The sequence below is a fragment of the Amblyomma maculatum genome, chromosome 5, assembly GCF_055883805.1.
Source record: "Amblyomma maculatum isolate TAMU_Amacu chromosome 5, ASM5588380v1, whole genome shotgun sequence".
NCBI lineage: Eukaryota > Metazoa > Arthropoda > Arachnida > Ixodida > Ixodidae > Amblyomma > Amblyomma maculatum.
In genome coordinates, this window is record NC_139348.1 from 97873818 (window position 1) to 97891671 (window position 17854).

General features: G+C 43.5%; 2 pseudogenes across 1 annotated transcript; one reads left to right on the plus strand and one right to left on the minus strand.

Moving 5' to 3' along the window:
* Window positions 1-10484: 10484 nt before the first annotated feature.
* Window positions 10485-13868, plus strand: LOC146188976 (uncharacterized; annotated as a pseudogene). Its single transcript, XR_014707615.1, has 6 exons — window positions 10485-11098; window positions 11160-11276; window positions 11954-12034; window positions 12235-12315; window positions 12433-12516; window positions 12764-13868. The product of XR_014707615.1 is annotated as an uncharacterized LOC146188976 (transcript).
* A 590-nt stretch (window positions 13869-14458) lies between these two features.
* LOC146188977 (uncharacterized) lies at window positions 14459-17307 on the minus strand (annotated as a pseudogene).
* Between the last annotated feature and the right edge of the window lie 547 nt (window positions 17308-17854).

Here is a 17854-nt window from a genome sequence, read left to right on the forward strand (position 1 = left end):
AGCACACGAACACATATTACAGGAATACCTAGCACTACGAGAGAAGTATATGAACTTCACAGAATTTTTCACAGATGGATCAAAAACAGCAAATTATGTTGGATGTGCTGTCGTGCAAGGCAACAGAGAAAAAGTTGTAAGGCTACCTAACAGTGCCTCAATATTTACTGCAGAATGTTACGCTGTCTATGTAGCTGTAAATAAAATTATGCAACAGGACTGTGAAAAGAGCATAATCTATACCGATTCTTTAAGTGTGCTTACGGCATTACATTCCAAAAATGCAGTTGAGCCTATAGTAGGGAACATCATTCACGGCATAGAAAAAATCACAACGCAAGGCCAAACCATAATGTTTTGCTGGGTTCCTAGCCATGTTGGGATAGATGGTAACGAAGTAGCCGACTCATGTGCTGCACAAGCTCGAACTAAGAAAATAAAGAAAATCCCAATTCCCTACAAGGATTGTATTAAGTTAGTAAAAAGAAGCCTGATAGATAAATGGCAAAAAAAATGGAATAACGAAGAGCAAAATAAACTACACACAGTAAAACCCATAGTAGGAGAATGGAAATCATGTACACAGAACAAACGCTTCAGTGAGGTGATTTTGTGCCGTCTTCGAATCGGACATACACACTTGACACACAATTTTTTACTGTGAAAAGAGCAAAAACCATTATGCAAAGAATGTGGAGGTGAGCTCACCGTGAACCACATTTTGATCTCGTGCACAGAACTTGAACAGTTAAGGAAAAAATATTTTACTCCATTCTATAATGAACGCATCCCATTCCACCCCTGTTTACTATTAGGAGACAACCCGCTTGTTGAAATTTCATCTGTTTTTAGTTTTCTTAAAGAGTTAGGGATCCTAAATCAGCTGTAATTTTCTAAACTTTTCATTTTCACTCATAAAGAAGCTCAGCAACCTAGTGTTTGGCGCATGATGGCCATAGCAGCCTATGTGCCAAAAAACCCAACCCAACCCAACACTTGACACACAATTTCTTACTGAGAAAAGAGCAAAAACCATTATGCAAAGAATGTGGAGGTGAGCTCACCGTGAACCACATTTTGATCTCGTGCACAGAACTTGAACAGTTAAGGAAAAAATATTTTACTCCATTCTATAATGAACGCATCCCATTCCACCCCTGTTTACTATTAGGAGACAACCCGCTTGTTGAAATTTCATCTGTTTTTAGTTTTCTTAAAGAGTTAGGGATCCTAAATCAGCTGTAATATTCTAAACTTTTCATTTTCACTCATACCCCGCAGGGGGCACCTGTTAAAGCAGGTGTTTGTGTGTTTTGTGCGACACCACGGACCCCGAGCACCCACGCTTAGCCGTGCGTGGCATCGTCGTGTCTGGGGAAAAGGGGATCCTGGTGGTTGAGCCAATGCCGAGTGTTTGGACCCTTAAGGCCCCTCAGTGGAGGCAACACACCACTTTGGCCCACGCTTCCCATAGACGGCACCTTCGGGCTGACCCACCCGGGGGAAATCGGCAGTCGCCTTTTCCTATCCTCCCCTCCATCTTTCACTTTCCTATCCTCTTTCTCAGAACTTTCCTGTCTTCTCCTCCCTTCTCGCTTTTTCCTTTTTCCTGGCGGCGAGGGTTAACCTTGTGTGGCTAACCACCCTGCGTTACGCCGTATTTGGTTATAGTCAAAGTGTACAGCTGACGTGGCCAGGACTCTTTGTACAAACTCCTTTCCCGTCCCCTTGTTGGGCTCCATGGTGGGTGGCTGCCACTTTGGCCGAAAAATATCACATTTTATGGCTGCTTCTCTTTCTGGAACTGATCGCCCTCTCAAAAGAGGGCGGACCGATGTAACCCATGAATTTTTCCAAAAAAACAAAGAAGTTTTCCCAAAGTACTATGTGATACATAGTGAAGAAGAGCAAAAATCAGCGAGAATTATCTCCCCATTCATAGTTGAGAAATCACTGACAAGTGCACTAGGTACAGGTTACAAGGTGAAAAAACTGGCAAGTGGAGACCTACTGCTTGAATTGAAAGACTACATGCAATACTTGAAACTGTCCAACATTGAGTGTATCGGGGACATACCTGTCTCGATCACTGCTCATCGATCACTGAACACTGTCCGAGGTGTGATTTCAGAAAATGATTTCATACACTTGACAGAAAAAGAACTGTTAGAAGGACTTGCTGATCAGAACGTTGTAAATGTCCAGAGGATTAAGATAAGAAAAGAAAACAAAGAAATCCCGACAAAGCACATTGTCCTTACATTTGCTTCCAGTGCTCTCCCTGACACCATTGAAGTAGGCTACCTGAAGATAAGTGTAAGACATTATATACCGAACCCTAGACGATGCTTTAACTGCCAGAAATTCAGCCACGGTTCACAGAGTTGTCGCGGTCGCCGAACTTGTGCGAAATGCGCTTCAAAAGAGCACTCAACTGATGAATGCACCGAAACCACATTGCAGTGTGCTAACTGTGAAGGAGAACACCCTGCTTATTCAAGGTCTTGCCCCACGTGGAAAACTGAAAAAGAAGTAATCACTATCAAAACAAAAGAAAACTTGTCATATAAAGAAGCGCGACAAAAATTGGCCACTACTCCTGCTTTTCAGTTCACTGCAAAACCAAGTTATTCTGGTATGGCACAACAGCGCGGGGTGCCACACCAACATTTAGCACCTGCCCAGGCCACACAGAGTGAGCCTCGGGCAGGGCTACCCGCGCCCCAGGTGGAAGTGGCTCATGCTGCTCCCCCACCTCCATCTCAAAAGAAGGCTATGCAGCCCTCCGGGTTGACAAGCCTGAAGGTCTCTCCTCATGAGGCGAGGCCTAACACGAAAGAACACTTATCTGGGGCGCGCTCCTCCGCTGCCTCTGAAGAGGAGGCAATGGACACGAGCCCCGGTAGGGCTGTGCCTTCGACGTCAGACGGACGACGGCACAGCTTAGACCGTCAAAAAAAAGACAGGCCCCGAGTCGTTGGGCCAAAAAAAAAAACCTAAGCTAGTTTTTCACATTTTTCATAAAATAAGATGGCTTGTATAATACATTGGAATTGTAGAGGACTACTAAATAATTACAGCGACATAAAGGACATCCTGGCTACATTCTCCCCATTGGCTTTGTGTCTCCAGGAAACCAACTTAGGTCCTCAGAACAAAAATTTCCTTAAAAATTATAAAATCATCCGCCGGGACCGGGAGCTGTCCAGCAGACTCTCGGGTGGAGTAGCCATCGTCGTGAAAACTGGAATCGCTGCTCAGGAGCTGACTCTTAATACCAGACTTGAAGCGGTAGCAGCCACATTATTAACACATAAAACCATCACAGTATGTTCAGTATACCTCCAACCACACATCAAGATAACACTAGATGATTTAGAAGACCTTTTACAACAGCTTCCCGAGCCGTATCTTTTAGTTGGTGATTTTAATGCTCATTCGTGTCTTTGGGGCAGCGAGCAAACAGATACTCGTGGTCAGCTTATAGAAGATTTTATTTTATGCAGCAACGTGTGTCTCCTAAACTCTGGCAATCCAACATACTACTCCCCAGCCACAGGCAAAGCGAGTTGTTTAGATCTGTCTTTTAGTTCACCTTCTATTTTTACAGATTTTAAATGGGAAGTTTTAAATAATCCGTACGGAAGCGACCATCTTCCTGTCATGATCAGCTTATCATCCTCACCATCAGTCATCCCGACAAAACCCAGGCGGTGGAAACTGCATTTAGCTGACTGGTCTTTGTTCAGGCAAGAAGCCAGTCTAAATGAAATTTATTCAGAGAAAATTGATATAGACAAAATGAATGAAATATTTACAGCATGCATTCTTGCGGCAGCACGTCTATCCATTCCCCAATCCACAGGAGTAGTGCACCAAAACCATAAAGTCTGGTGGACACAGGACTGTAAAGAAGCCAAAAAAGAACAAAATAAAGCCTGGGGTATTTTTCGGAGATACCCAACATATGAAAATCTGACAGTTTTTAAAAAAGCAAGAGCCAAAGCTCGATATATTCGTCGTAATGCCGAAAAAAAATCATGGCAGAAGTATGTTACATCTATAAACAGCTCCACAACATAAAAAAAAATGTGGGAACAAATTCATAAACTAAATGGCAGCTTCTCCCCATTCACAATTCCAATCCTCACAGCTCCTAATACACAGACAAGCATCGAAGAACAAGCTAATATATTAGGTGTGCATTTCCACAAAATTTCGAGTTCTGCACACTATACAAAAACATTCTTAAAGTACAAGGACAGGATTGAAAAATATAGGCTTCCTACGAGGGGCAGCACGAACACACCTTACAATAGGCTGATTACGCTGCAAGAACTGAAAGATGTTCTCGCTTGCGGTAAAAAAACTGCACCTGGTCCTGATGAGATTCATTATGAGATGCTCGCCCATCTATCAGAAGCATCTGTAGAAGCGCTTCTAAAGTTTTTTAACAAAATCTGGGTACTAGCTAAAATACCGGAGACTTGGAAAAGAGCCATAATTGTGCCGTTCCTAAAACCCGGCAAGCCGCCGACCTGTCTTGGGAGTTACAGGCCTATAGCCCTAACTAGTTGTTTAGCAAAATCTTTTGAAAGTATTTTAAACACTAGATTAACCTATATTTTAGAATCAAGTAAACTTCTTAATATTCATCAGTGCGGTTTTAAGAAAGGGTGCTCAACTACGGACCACCTAGTATGCCTCGAAAACACTCTCCGCGAGGCGTTTATACATAGACAGCATTGTCTCGCTGTTTTCTTCGATCTAGAAAAAGCATATGATACAACTTGGAGATTCGGCATCCTACGTGATCTAGCAGCTTTGGGCATTCGTGGTCGAATGCTCAGTGTTTTAAAAGACTTTCTTTCACATCGTTCATTCCAAGTGCGCCTCGGTACCACCTTGTCGAGAAGCTTCATTCAGGAGAATGGGGTACCTCAGGGGTGCATTCTAAGCACAACGCTTTTTGTTGTAAAAATCAATTCCATTACCAATGAAATCCCAAATTCCATTATGTGTTCACTCTACGTAGATGACCTCCAGATAGCCTGCACCTCTTCCAATATATCAACGTGTGAGAGACAAATACAAATAACAATAAATAAACTAGTGGCATGGGCCGACAAAAATGGGTTTCAGTTTTCCCCCCAAAAGACGGTGGCAGTTATGTTTTCACTCAAACGGGGTATTCAAAACAACCCTGTCTTGCACTTAAATAGAACCGAATTACCATTAAAAGAAGAGCACAAATTCCTAGGCATTACTTTCGATAAAAAACTCACATTTCTACCTCACATAAACACAGTAAAAAAGAAAGCCTCAAAATCTCTTAACATACTGAAAGTTCTTTCGCGGAAACATTGAGGTTCCGACAGGGCATGTCTTTTACATGTATACCGTTCGGTTGTACGCTCCCGCGTGGACTATGGGAGTATAGTGTACGGTTCAGCTAGGCCTTCATATCTAAAAAAACTGGACCCTGTACATAACTTAGGTCTGCGCCTTGCATGCGGTGCATACAGAACATCCCCTATAAGAAGCCTGTATGTAGAAACAAATGAGCCTTCACTGGAAGACAGACGAATAGCCCTCACGTGTGCTTACATTCTAAGAATAAGGTCACAGAAAAAACACCTCTGTTATCCAGTTGTCACAACTTGCCCCTCTCGATTAATTTTCACAAATAAACCCAAAGCAACAAGGCCACTGATCATGCGATTCGAAAGCATGTGCAGTGAGTTGCAGGTCCTGGACACCTTGCCTGATGTCGCACAAAACAACAGCCCTCTACCTCCATGGTACAGTCTTCCTGAAATCTGTGACCTCACTCTCACACAGTTTCCAAAAACCAAAACCCCACAAGAGCACATTATTCAGGAATTCCTAAATTTGCAGGAAAAGTACAAAAACTTCACAGACTTTTATACCGATGGATCTAAAACTGCTGTGTACACTGGAAGTGCAGTTGTGCAAGGAGATTCTGTGGAAATCATAAGACTTCCACACTGTGCGTCTATTTTCACTGCTGAATCCTATGCCATTTCTGTTGCAGTAGAGAAAATATTAAAAGAGAATGTCATAAACAGCATTATATTTACAGACTCTCTAAGTGTTCTCACAGCTCTAAATTCCAGAAATGCAGCTGCTCCTTTACTTGGAAACATAATACACAATATAACAACAGCCATAGCTCGAGGATACAACGTAAAATTCTGCTGGGTCCCGAGTCACGTGGGCATTAAAGGCAATGACAGAGCAGACACGTGCTGCTGAAGCCCGCGACAAGCAAATAAAGAGCATAAGCATACCTTACAAAGACTGTACGAAACTTGTACATCTCAAATTAAAAGAAAAATGGCAGTCTGCCTGGGACAGTGAAGTGGGAAATAAACTACACTTGGTAAAGCCCATTTTGGGAGAATGGATGTCGTGCCGGCATAAGGAGCGTTTTATAGAAGTGATCCTATGCCGTCTCCGCATTGGACACACGCACCTGACACACAATTTTTTGTTGAAAAAAGAAGAGAAACCACGATGCGAAAAATGCGGAGAGGAACTAACTATTAACCACATTTTATTCACATGCGCAAGTCTTGAAAGGATAAGAAAAAATTTTTTTGCAAAATTTTACAAAGAATACATTCCTTTTCACCCTAAACTGATTTTAGATGATGATGGACTTGTTGATGTATCTTGTGTTTTTAGTTTCATAAGGGAAGCAAATGTTTTACACAAACTGTAGGAAAAAATGAAACATACGTCACTAAGAGAAACTGAAACCTTGTGCTAGGCACATCATGGTGTTGGCAGCTTAAGCGCCATTGGATCTAAAACAACCCAAGTTTTTAAAAGGAGATTTTTAAACAAATTAGTTTTTAACACACTCATTTTCCCATTTCTTGCAAAACAAAACTTTCACCTTGCTCGTGGCGCATGATAGCCTTAGTTGCTTATGCGCCAAAAAACCCAACACAACACACACAAACATTTTCACTCATAAAGAAGCTCAGCAACCTAGTGTTTGGCGCATGATGGCCATAGTAGCCTATGTGCCAAAAAAACCCAACCCAACCCAACCCAACCCAAGGCGGCTTTGTACTTTGCGATGTCAGTGCACATAAAAAACCCAGGTGGTCAGAATTTTCTGGAGCTGTCCACTACAGCATCCCTCATAGCCAATAGACATTAAACCCCATAAACCGAACAGAACACTTGTCAACTGTAAACTTCCATGAGGAGAAAACAATCTATGCAGCTCAAAAGCAGGCCCTGTGGCTGCAGACAGTTCACCAAAATGTACATGCGAAATTAATTGCAAAATAAAGTACAATCACTTTGTGCACGTTACACAAGGCATTGCAATCCAAGGCAAGCACAGATGGTGGAGGTAGGTGCAGCGTATGTCTAGTTATCTAAAGGCAGTATTTCTGTGCCTATCAGCAAAGTATATGGGGTTTTATTTCCGGGCTGTAGGAGGGCCACAATTTTAGCCTCTTGGGAACCTTTATTGTGCACTACTAATACTGGTGCATATCATACGGGCATTTTCGCACATTGCCTCTATTGAAGCAGCATCACTATTCTATGTAAAAGTGACTAGAGTCTCATTGCAGGTCTGCAATAATCGTAAAAATGTTGAGAATCTTTCAGACGACTGTGTACAAACTTAACTACACATAACTTTCCGCATCCACAAAACCATATGCTGGCTTAGTCCTTTATCTCAGAGCTTCATTTGTCATTGGCAATTGTGCCAGTATTGCCAGTGACAAGTGGCACTTGTCCTACCTGCTCTTATATTGCTTGCACTGCCAATGAAAAAGGAATAGATTTGGTAAATACATTGATTGCATTTTCAACTCTACAGAGCCATAGTTATCCATGGAAAAAAAAATGCGCATTTCAGTCTTTAGCACACATTTTTGGCATGACAAAAGTCATTTTATTATAGTGCCGCACACAAAGAGTGCTGGTGGCGGTGATATTCAACAAAAAAGAGCTCTTTCGTAAAGTAGTTGAGAAAGCAACTTCGCTGACAATCTAGAATTTGTACCTGACTTTTTTTTTTACCAGTGTATGCACATCGCAAACGGGGTCAGAGTAACTAAGATGGCGAAGTGACATCATGCTTTTCTAATGAAGGAAACTTTTTAGAATTAGAATGGTATGAAAAACATTACAACTAAACCTGGCGATGTTAGTATGGTTAATTTGGTGGTTACAAGGTTAACGTGCAGCTAACTCCATATAATTAGCATCAATTAAATGCTGTGTATCTTGGGGACCATCATTAACAATGTCATGCATGTGAGCCATCACATGCTTGAGTTCATTAAACATACAAAATACGTAGGCACCTTTTATTCAGATAGCATTTGTATACAAAATCGAAAGCACCATGGCAATGTCGGAAGCAGCTTAGGCGTGTAAGCACAGCCTATTTTGAACATGATGTGGGACAGGTTCCTTAGCCCTCATATTTTTCAAAGTCGGCTAACAAACAGATGTGCATTTGCAAAAACCTGCGTGGTATGCAGATGAGCCATTCCTGCCACTAACAAAATGAGCCACTTCACAGATTTCCATATGGTCCTTCCAGGCTTTGAACTATGCAAAAAGAAAGATTTTCCAAGTTGTCAAAAGTGAGTCTCAAAAAAAGACAGCAAGAAAGAGAACTCTTGTAGACTGGAAAATACAAAAAAAAAGTAGAGGTATTGCCAACACCAGCGGATTGCACAAGTAAACTGCGTATGTTGACATCAATTTTTGGAAGCAGATTTCATAGGCTAGGCTACACTGCCATGCAGTCAGCCATAACTACTGCTGGATGAATGTCAACATATCCAAAATGAGCTGGATAACTTCTTATCAAGTTGTCTTTTGTGTGCCTTCATAGAGGCTCTGACTAGGCTCAAACATGGCAAATAGACTTGTCCTCTGTACTCATTGGTTCTTTACGACGCCTCTCACTGGAAAGGCCTAAAGCTTCCTATTGGTTCATTGACTTGAACAAGAACATCTTCGGTGGAACTCCGCCTGGTTGGGTACTTGAAACAAAAGTTTAAGAAACACCATCACCAACGAAATTTTTTATTAGAACCCGACGTTTTGGGTCCAACTCGGTCCCTTCCTCAGGGGCGACTAAAGCTTGAGGCCCGCAGTAGCAGGCACACGTGGCGAAGTCCAATTGTGTAGCAGAGCCAGGGTAGCGTCCCCGGATTCCTGTTCACTGCTGCAGCTGTCAGCCGGATGAACCGAAAAAAGATTTTTTTATTTATTTATAGGTACTGCGATCTGGTACAGATCATAGCAGGGTGGGAAAAACAAAAAGAAATACAAGCATATAAACGCACTCAAATTCATAAAATTTGCAGGCACTTTTCAAACATTAGTAAAGAACTTTGAGTTACAGTCTCGCTATTAAGTTTATTCCATTCCGTAATTGTCCTCGGAAAGAAAGAATATTTAAAAAAGTTATTTCGCGCGTTCACAGGGGTTATTGTTAGTGCATGCCTTTGTCTCGTATTATAACCTGAAGAGTAAGTAATATAATTGGAAGTGTTAATATTATAATGAACTTTTACAAGCTGGAAAAGAAACTTTAATCGGCAGATACGATTGCGCTCAGTCACAGAAGGTAATCCACTACGCTTCACAAGCTCGCTGACAGACGCATGGCCATATGAATTAAATACAAACCTAACGACCTTATGCTGTATGCGCTCAAGTTTATGAATGTTAGTTAAGGTGAAAGGGTCCCATATAATTACGGCATATTCTAACTGGACGGATGAGGGAGTTGTAAGCTAATATGCGGACACTGGGCGGAGATGACTTCAGTGAGCGCCTCAAGAAAAAAGTTTGCGCAGTGAATTAGCTACAACCGCATCTATGTGTTTTGTCCATGAAAGGTTGTTAGTAATCCATAAGCCCAAATATTTATATTCTGTTACCTCCAATAATGATGTGTTGTTAGTACCGTACACAAAATGAAGAGGACTTTTCTTGTGTGTGATTCTCATGAAAACGGTTTTCTCACAATTAATACACATCTGCCAATCGTTGTACCACGCAATCACCTTTTCTAGATCATTATTCAAACACACCTGGTCATCAACTGAAGAAACCTCTTTGTACAATATACAATCATCTGCGTAAAGCTTCACACGGACAGAAAGGCCAGACACAATATCATTAATAAATAGAAAAAATAAAAGTGGTCCCAAAACGGATCCCTGGGGGACGCCGGACACAACCTGGGCACTGTTGGAAGAAGTATGGTTTAGGGTGACAAATTGACATCTGTTTGAAAAGTAGGCTGTGATCCATGTATCTGGTCGTTTTTTATATAATAGCTTAGTTTATGAATTAGTTTGTTATGCGACACCTTGTCAAATGCTTTGCGAAAATCCATGAATATGGCATCGGTTTGTTTTCCCTGATTAATCGATTGAGTGAAATCGTGTACTGTCTCAACTAATTGTGTAATTGTAGAAAACCCGCGCCTGAAACCATGTTGAACATTTGTAAGTACTTTGTGCTCTTTCAAGAAACCTAATATATGTTTATGAATTATGTGTTCTAAAATTTTACATGATGTGGACGTCAGGGATATAGGCCGATAATTCTCAATGTGTGCTTTTTGCCGATTTTGTGCAAAGGTTTAATCTCGGCTGTCCGCCAGTCATCCGGTAAAGAACCATCACGTAAAGATCTAGTGTATACAATCGACCATTTGCGGGAAAACTTCTGCGCATGCGCTTGCGGGACGTTGCCAGCGCCCCCTGTCCGCGTTTTGGTTTTGGTTGGAAAACAAACGAGCCGGCCTTGCATTCCTGCGCTGTGCTGAGGCGTTTCGCTTGACGGTGCCTGGTGTTTTTTGTGTTTTTGAATATGCCTGCGCACTGTGTAGCATATGGCTGCACAAATTACTTCACCGGGGAAGGAAATGTAAACTTCTTTAGGTTTCCGTCCGCGAGGCTGCGTGCGAAAAAAAGAGCTGCTTGGATAGGGGCTGTGCGAAGAAAGAACCCTGATGGCTCGGCATGGGAACCGAATGAACATTCGCGGCTCTGCAGCGCGCATTTCATAACAGGTATGACAATATTGAAGAGTTATCGTTGAGTTCGTGCGATTAGAAATCGCATTTATTGCAGGACGGCCTTCAAAGTTCGAAAGTCACCCTGACTTCGTTCCCAATGTGTTCAACTACACAAAAAGTCTCGGCGAAGCAGCTGTGAGTCGTCATAGCCGATGGCTGAAAAGACGGAAAGGTAAGCGCTTTTCTGTATTTTTCATAGTCTCGGAAAGATTTCTGTTGCCACGCAGCTGAAGCGACGAGCGCTCACTGCTAGCTTACTGGCCTGTGTGTCTGGCTCGTGAACGCTGCACGCTGGTGGACGCTGCCGGCTCGTAGTGGTCACGGATGCGCTCCATAGCTTACAGTGGAGTCGGACGAGAAAATGAATTGAATTAAATACTCATTCCTGTTGTGATGGCAGCAGTACAGTCACCGTAGTGCGGCCTTGTTTCTAATGTCAGTACGGCGAAAGCCGCTCCACTCCGTTAAGGCATCGTGGCGAGCAGCGTCCGCGTCGCGACTTTCAGAATAAAATCGCGGTGTGGGCTTTTCGACTAATCGATTATAACCAGTAATGTTTCCTGCGTTTAATGGTAAGGGGTGGCCCCCTTAAGGACCACCCCCGTACCCTCCCTGTATATAAAAAAAAAAGTTTTTCATCATCCAAAGCTTGTTTCCATACAATGTTGGACATGTGTGCACTCGCGCGTCGCATTTTCTGTGTAATCGTTTTGGAATGCATTTTTATTATTAGTGTATTCGAAGTATTTTCACTCCATATATTCGTAATATGTAGCTCCTGCACATATCTCACTTTGGTTGCTTGCAATGAGCAATACCTCCAGTGTGCACGCGTTGCCATGGTTGCAGGAAGACTTGGAAAGACGCCACATGCAGCACAAAGTTGTACATCTCCTAATGGCACAACGGAGTTCCGGCAGCCTGCAAATGGTGAGCATGCATGTGCAGTCATAGCCGATTCTTTCCCGAGCTTTTGCCCATACCCCCTGTGAATGTTAGACTGCTTGTTGCAGCTAGCCTGATTCTGTGGCAGCAAACTCACAGTGGGTTATTAAATGTCGTGCAAAGCTGCACTGAACGTTTAGCGGTGAATTTTTCCGGCTTCTAAGCATCAGCTGTTGTGTTTGCAGAGAACTGTGACATGGCCACAGACGCTGCACAAGACATTTCAGCTTCACATGGCGTCTTGGATTTCGAGCAGCCTCAAAATGGTGAGCCTGCATGCATTTTTGGGGCTGTAATCCTCTTTAGATATTGTCTGTGCTGTCGTGCAAGGGCTAGTGACTGCTTACTGCAGCAATAAATTGTTACTGATATGTTGTGTGCAGAGGTTTCCAACATGGACACCTGTGTACCACAAGATGACACTGCAGCTGTAGAAGTCACGCTGGAGTCGCAGCAGCCTGAAAATGGTAAGCTTAAATGCTTTATTCAAATGCAATGCTGTCTTTAGCTTTGTGTCATTGTGTTAGCTGTGCAACTGTAGCCAGCATCTGGCCTGTTTCTTCAGTGAAACTTTGTCCTTACACTGAGATTTAATGAAGATTGTGTTTCTAAGACCACATGTTACGATACGAGTACAGAGGACTGCAATGATTGGCGTGCTTTCCAGTTTGTATTCTTTTTGTGAAAATGTCTTTCTTTCGGTGTTACTCATAGGTGTTGAGGAACACACCTGGCCAGACTGCAGGTGTGAACGCTGCACACATCAACAGATGCAAGTGATGGAGGCTACAATAGGAAGTCTGCAAAAGTCGGTGCTTAAGCTACAAAAAGAAAATGCAAAGCTTGAGGTGCGGCTTGATGCAGCCGTGTCAAGGCTGCTCACCTTGAGTCTGCTTGACACCCTGAAAGAGTGTGTGTATTACACTGGACTACCCAACGTGGACGTTTTCAACACTTTGTTTGAATATTTAGCGCCCCGTGCCAGGGAAATGGTGTACTGGGGCTCGGACAAAAAGCAGAAAACTGATCCCCGGGGTAGTCAAAAACAAAGTGAGCTACTCAACCAGTTTTTTATGCTATTAGTTAGACTCCGAACAGGTATGGCAGGAAAGAACTAGCACGGAACTTTATCATGTCTGAGAGTCAAGTTAGCCGCACCTTCTCCACCTGGATCAACTTTCTACGCCAAGAACTTAGCTACCTCACAACATTCCCGACACAAGCAGATATAAGGCCTCACTTACCAAAGTGCTTTAAAGATTTTTCAGACACTCGTCTGGTCATTGACGCCACAGAAGTTCGTATACAACGGCCGTCGTCAATGAACGCACAGCGCCAAACGTTTTCCCCGTACAAGCACTATAACACCTATAAGGTGCTTGTTGGCTGTACTCCAGACGGGTACATTGCATATGTGTCCCGCCTCTGGGGTGGTTCTGGTTCAGATAATACAGTACTTGAAAGCAGCACTCTTCTCGAAGAGCTTGAGGTAGGAGATGCCATTATGGTGGACAAAGGGTTCACATTCCCTCACTTACCAGCAGGTATCACCATTTATCGGCCACCGTTTCGTGAGCAGCACCAAAAACAAATGCCTCCGAAAGCAGTCGATGAAACCAGACGCATTGCATCTGCAAGGGTGCACGTTGAAAGGGCTATTTCTCGGATCAAGAGTTTTCACATACTAGACAAGCCGTTTCCAATCTCAATGATCGATATCGCTGAGCAGGTTTTTCAGGTTTGCTGCTTTTTAAGCAACTTCAGACTGCCTTTAATCAAACAGATTGAGGAAGATGTGCCATTGTTTGCTTGCTGAATGAGGGCACTCCAAAATTTGAAGGAATTTGGCCACAGCTCAGTTAAGTACCAGCAACAGCAGCTGTTGTTACCCTGGCCTGAATGTTCTTTGTGTGTACTAAAGTTATTTCTTTCTTCCAAGTTGGACAAGACAACAAATAAGTGGGGTAATTGCCCACACAGCTTAGACAAAAGTGTCGTTTGATTTCACAGTTCTCAGAGATATAATGGCAACTACACTTGACTAGTATGTCAGCGTAGAATTTACAAAACGGTGCTTTGACGGCTGCAGTGATCTCACATTAGCAATATGTTTTACAATATTGGTTGCAATGACACCACACAAAAAGAATAACAGTCACGTGCAGAGTGAATAAAGTTTATGAACCTCTATGTTGTGTAAATTATTCTGGAGGCCTTCACTAGATCATCACGCATAGCCTACATGCATCTCCACATACCGTAGGTGCTTCTGTTTTGATAACTCATGAAATGGGCTATTTTCCCCTCTGTACTTTGCTGGATGTACAGGGCTACACACAACCAGCACACAACAAATTAACACAATAGCTCCTGCAGATAAAATACAATGAACACAAGTTGTCAGAATCCTTACTTCAGCTTCTTTATTTTGACGCGGAGACCTTCAGAAGGTCTGCACACATAATAACCTCTTTTCAGTTTGCTGTGCGACACATACGAGCCGGATGTATACAGCTGGCCCAACCTTTTCACCCGCTTTGTAAGCAACTCTGGAATAAAGGCTCTCTTCATGAAATAAAGGAGAGCTGGCAGCATCTCTTCAGTCCAAAACTCTTCATCGAAGGGAATTCTTTCCACGTGAAGGTGTGCAGGATCTTCTGGCCTGCTCCCCTCAGTCCAGATAACAAAATCGCACCAACGATGGCCTGTAATTGCCATTTGGCCTTGTACTTGATAATAGTACGCATGGTCTGTCTTAAGTGACGCGCCTTGTTCGCTGAGCCTACAGCAGAAGTTTCTGTCTTGGCAGGCTTCTTCAGTTGTGAGCCCTTTCTTTGAAAATGGGCACTTTACTTCCAGCAGGCCCTCTTCCTCGTCGATCACAATAATTCTGTCGGGCGAAGCTGCCAAGAAAGGGTACACATGGTGGATGTGCAGGCCAGTTTCACGAAGATTTACTGCGCAGTCTCTAGCACGTAAAAGCCTCGCATAGGCTTCAACAGCATCTGCTTCATGGTTTCGGCCATACACAATGGCTTCAGATGTAGCTCTGCTACAGGGATACAACAGTGCCTTCAGGAGGCTTTCTGGCTTGGTGCAGCGGCATATCCTCTTAAACATTGAGGCCGTGAGCCGGCCCACACGGGCTGCAAACCACTTCTTATTTGCAGCTTGACCAATCGTTTGCTGGCATAACTCATGCCGCTCATCTTGGGAGAGTGGCTTGAGCGACTGCATGTATGCCTGTATTACAGTTTCAGCATTGTCACCCCATAGGTCTTCGCTGTCTGGTATAGGCCCTTCTTTGTTGCATGATGGCTTGGCCTTGGCTGTTGTACTTGTTGGGCTCAGGTATCGCAGAACTTGTAGGTCCGGGCAACAGGCTGAAAGCTTTTCCTTCAGACTTGTGATGTCCTCGGGAAGTGGTGCGCTGGGACAAGGCTCATAAACGCGCTTCGTCTTCTCACGTGTAGGTTTGTTGATAGTATATTTTTTAAATGTTATTTCCCCCAACGGCTTTCTTGCAGCAGGCTTTTTTGCTGGAAACAAAAATAAAACATGTTACTTTGGTTTTACAGTCGGCTTGTTAGCCACTAGTCTGATTGTTTACATAAGAAACTGAATTTTGCCCGTGTACTGTACTCTGCACTGTAACACTTCGAATAAACTGACTGGCTAAGCAGCCATGCAAATGGTACTGTGTCGAGACTCTATTCAGGAATACTTTTTGTGCATCATGCAAACGTGGCAGTCTGCGCACATAAAACACTAGTATTTTGGTGTTCAGCAAGACAGTTGCAAGGAGAAATAGTGCGTGGAAGAAGTGCTATACCTTTGGCAGGGACTATCCACTTGCAGAGCACATCTGTGCTTGATGGTGCTTCAGCAGCTTTGTCAGCAGCTCTGTCGGCAGCTTTCTCGGCAGCACTGAACAACAACCCAGCAATGTGTTGGCAGGTTTCACTCAGCCTGCAGAAAGAAGTAACCGAAGTCATTCATTTTTTCACACACAAAAAAAAATCGCGATAAGTTGATGTAATCATTGCACATTTTCTCCAAAAAAGCCGCTCGCAAAAGCGACATTTTTTTGAGCACATGGCGGAATTTTTTTTTTTTTTTGTAAGTACGAGCTGTAGGCTTCAGACCAGAAATAGCTGCTGAAGCCGCAGCTATCAGAAACCGAGAAAAGAGGTGCTCCCATTAACTTGGACGCTCGTGCTCACATCCTGCCTTCCGCGAAGCAGGCGTCGCGCTAGATTTTGCGCTTGCTGCCAAAAGGACGCAGGCTAGCCATTTAGAAAAACGTTTTGACTTTTGATTTCTGCACATATGTCGGTGAAAGGCGGAGAGTAAACATATGAAGAGCCACCGCAGTTGCAATACTATTTCACGTATCAGATAGTGGCACGGACACGATTAGCAGCTACAAGTCGCGCACTCGTGGCATTTTCTGACGGACCGCACGAAACAGCCTCTTAAAATGCGTCGATAGTAGGTGAAACCACAGCCGCCCGTGGTATCGCTACTGTGATGAAGCAGTGGAGAAGGCCGTTAACTTATCACCATCGTGTACGCTTCATCTGAAGACGCACTTGTTCGTGCAACATCCTAACCTTCCATGAAATCGTAAACATACACGTTAATGCATATTACGGAACAAAGTGGAGCACATTTGTCTACAGCACTCGCGTAGTGCTTTGCGGAGGAAATACAGTAAAAAAAAAATTCAGCAGCTACTGAGATTCAGAGGTAGCACTCGAGCAGATACAAAAGTATGTATCTTCCCCGGCAAAGCAGCTACTTGCTCAAATCTAGTATATTTCGCAAACGCGATAGATATGACACGAGCAGGAGCACATCTTTTTTTTAACACTTTCGCTTTCTCATTCGGCATTTTACAATACAGAGATTACTTAAACATAGCCAAAATATCTCACCCAGCAACACAATCGCAGTGCGCTCCAACGATGCGGCCTGTGGATATGACGAACCACGCTGATGTCACGTATGCGCCGGTCTTCATGGACGGTGCGCACGCCGCCCTCACCATACCTAGGTCCTGATCGGCTGTTCTAAGATTTAGCTTTAGGCTCTTAACATAGCCTTCTTCTTTGAAAGCCCAGCCGCGATGTGCCTGGCGCACTGTTGAGGTGGCAGCATGCAGGTATCGCCACACATCATCGTCTGTTATCCTGCAGCGGCAAAAGTCTTCACCCCGTTTCTAAAAACGGAAATGGAATATCATCTTCTTCTATCATCACTGGGCGTAAATTTTCAGGAGAAAATAACAAAAACAGCCAGAACAGATGCCTGCGCGTGTGCCTGGTAGAACCGCTGCACGCTGCCTAGTATGGCCTAGCAAGACTTGTTTTCCAACCAAAAGCATCGGCCGAGGTTCGCCGTTTGTGCGGCAGGTGGCGCTCGCTTTCCCGCAAATGGTCGATTGACAAGTATTTCGCGCACCACTCTGCATACCGTTTCAAAAATGCGTTTGGTATCTTATCGGGGCCTGAAGATTTTTTCACGTCAAGATCCAGGAGCAAATTAAAAACACCGATCTCTGAAATGACAACATCAGTTATGGCAGGGAGCGATACGAAAAGTTGGGGACACAACCATTGTCTTGTGTGAATACCGATTGGAAGAATTTGTTGAACGCAGAACAAATCATCGCCTCATCACGTACACATTTGCCGTCTACAATAAATTCATTCGTGGAGGAAGACTGGCGTGATTTGGCGCCAGAACTTCTCAGGAGACGTTCTAATGAACGAAGGCAGGAACGTTCCGTAATATTTTTCTTTG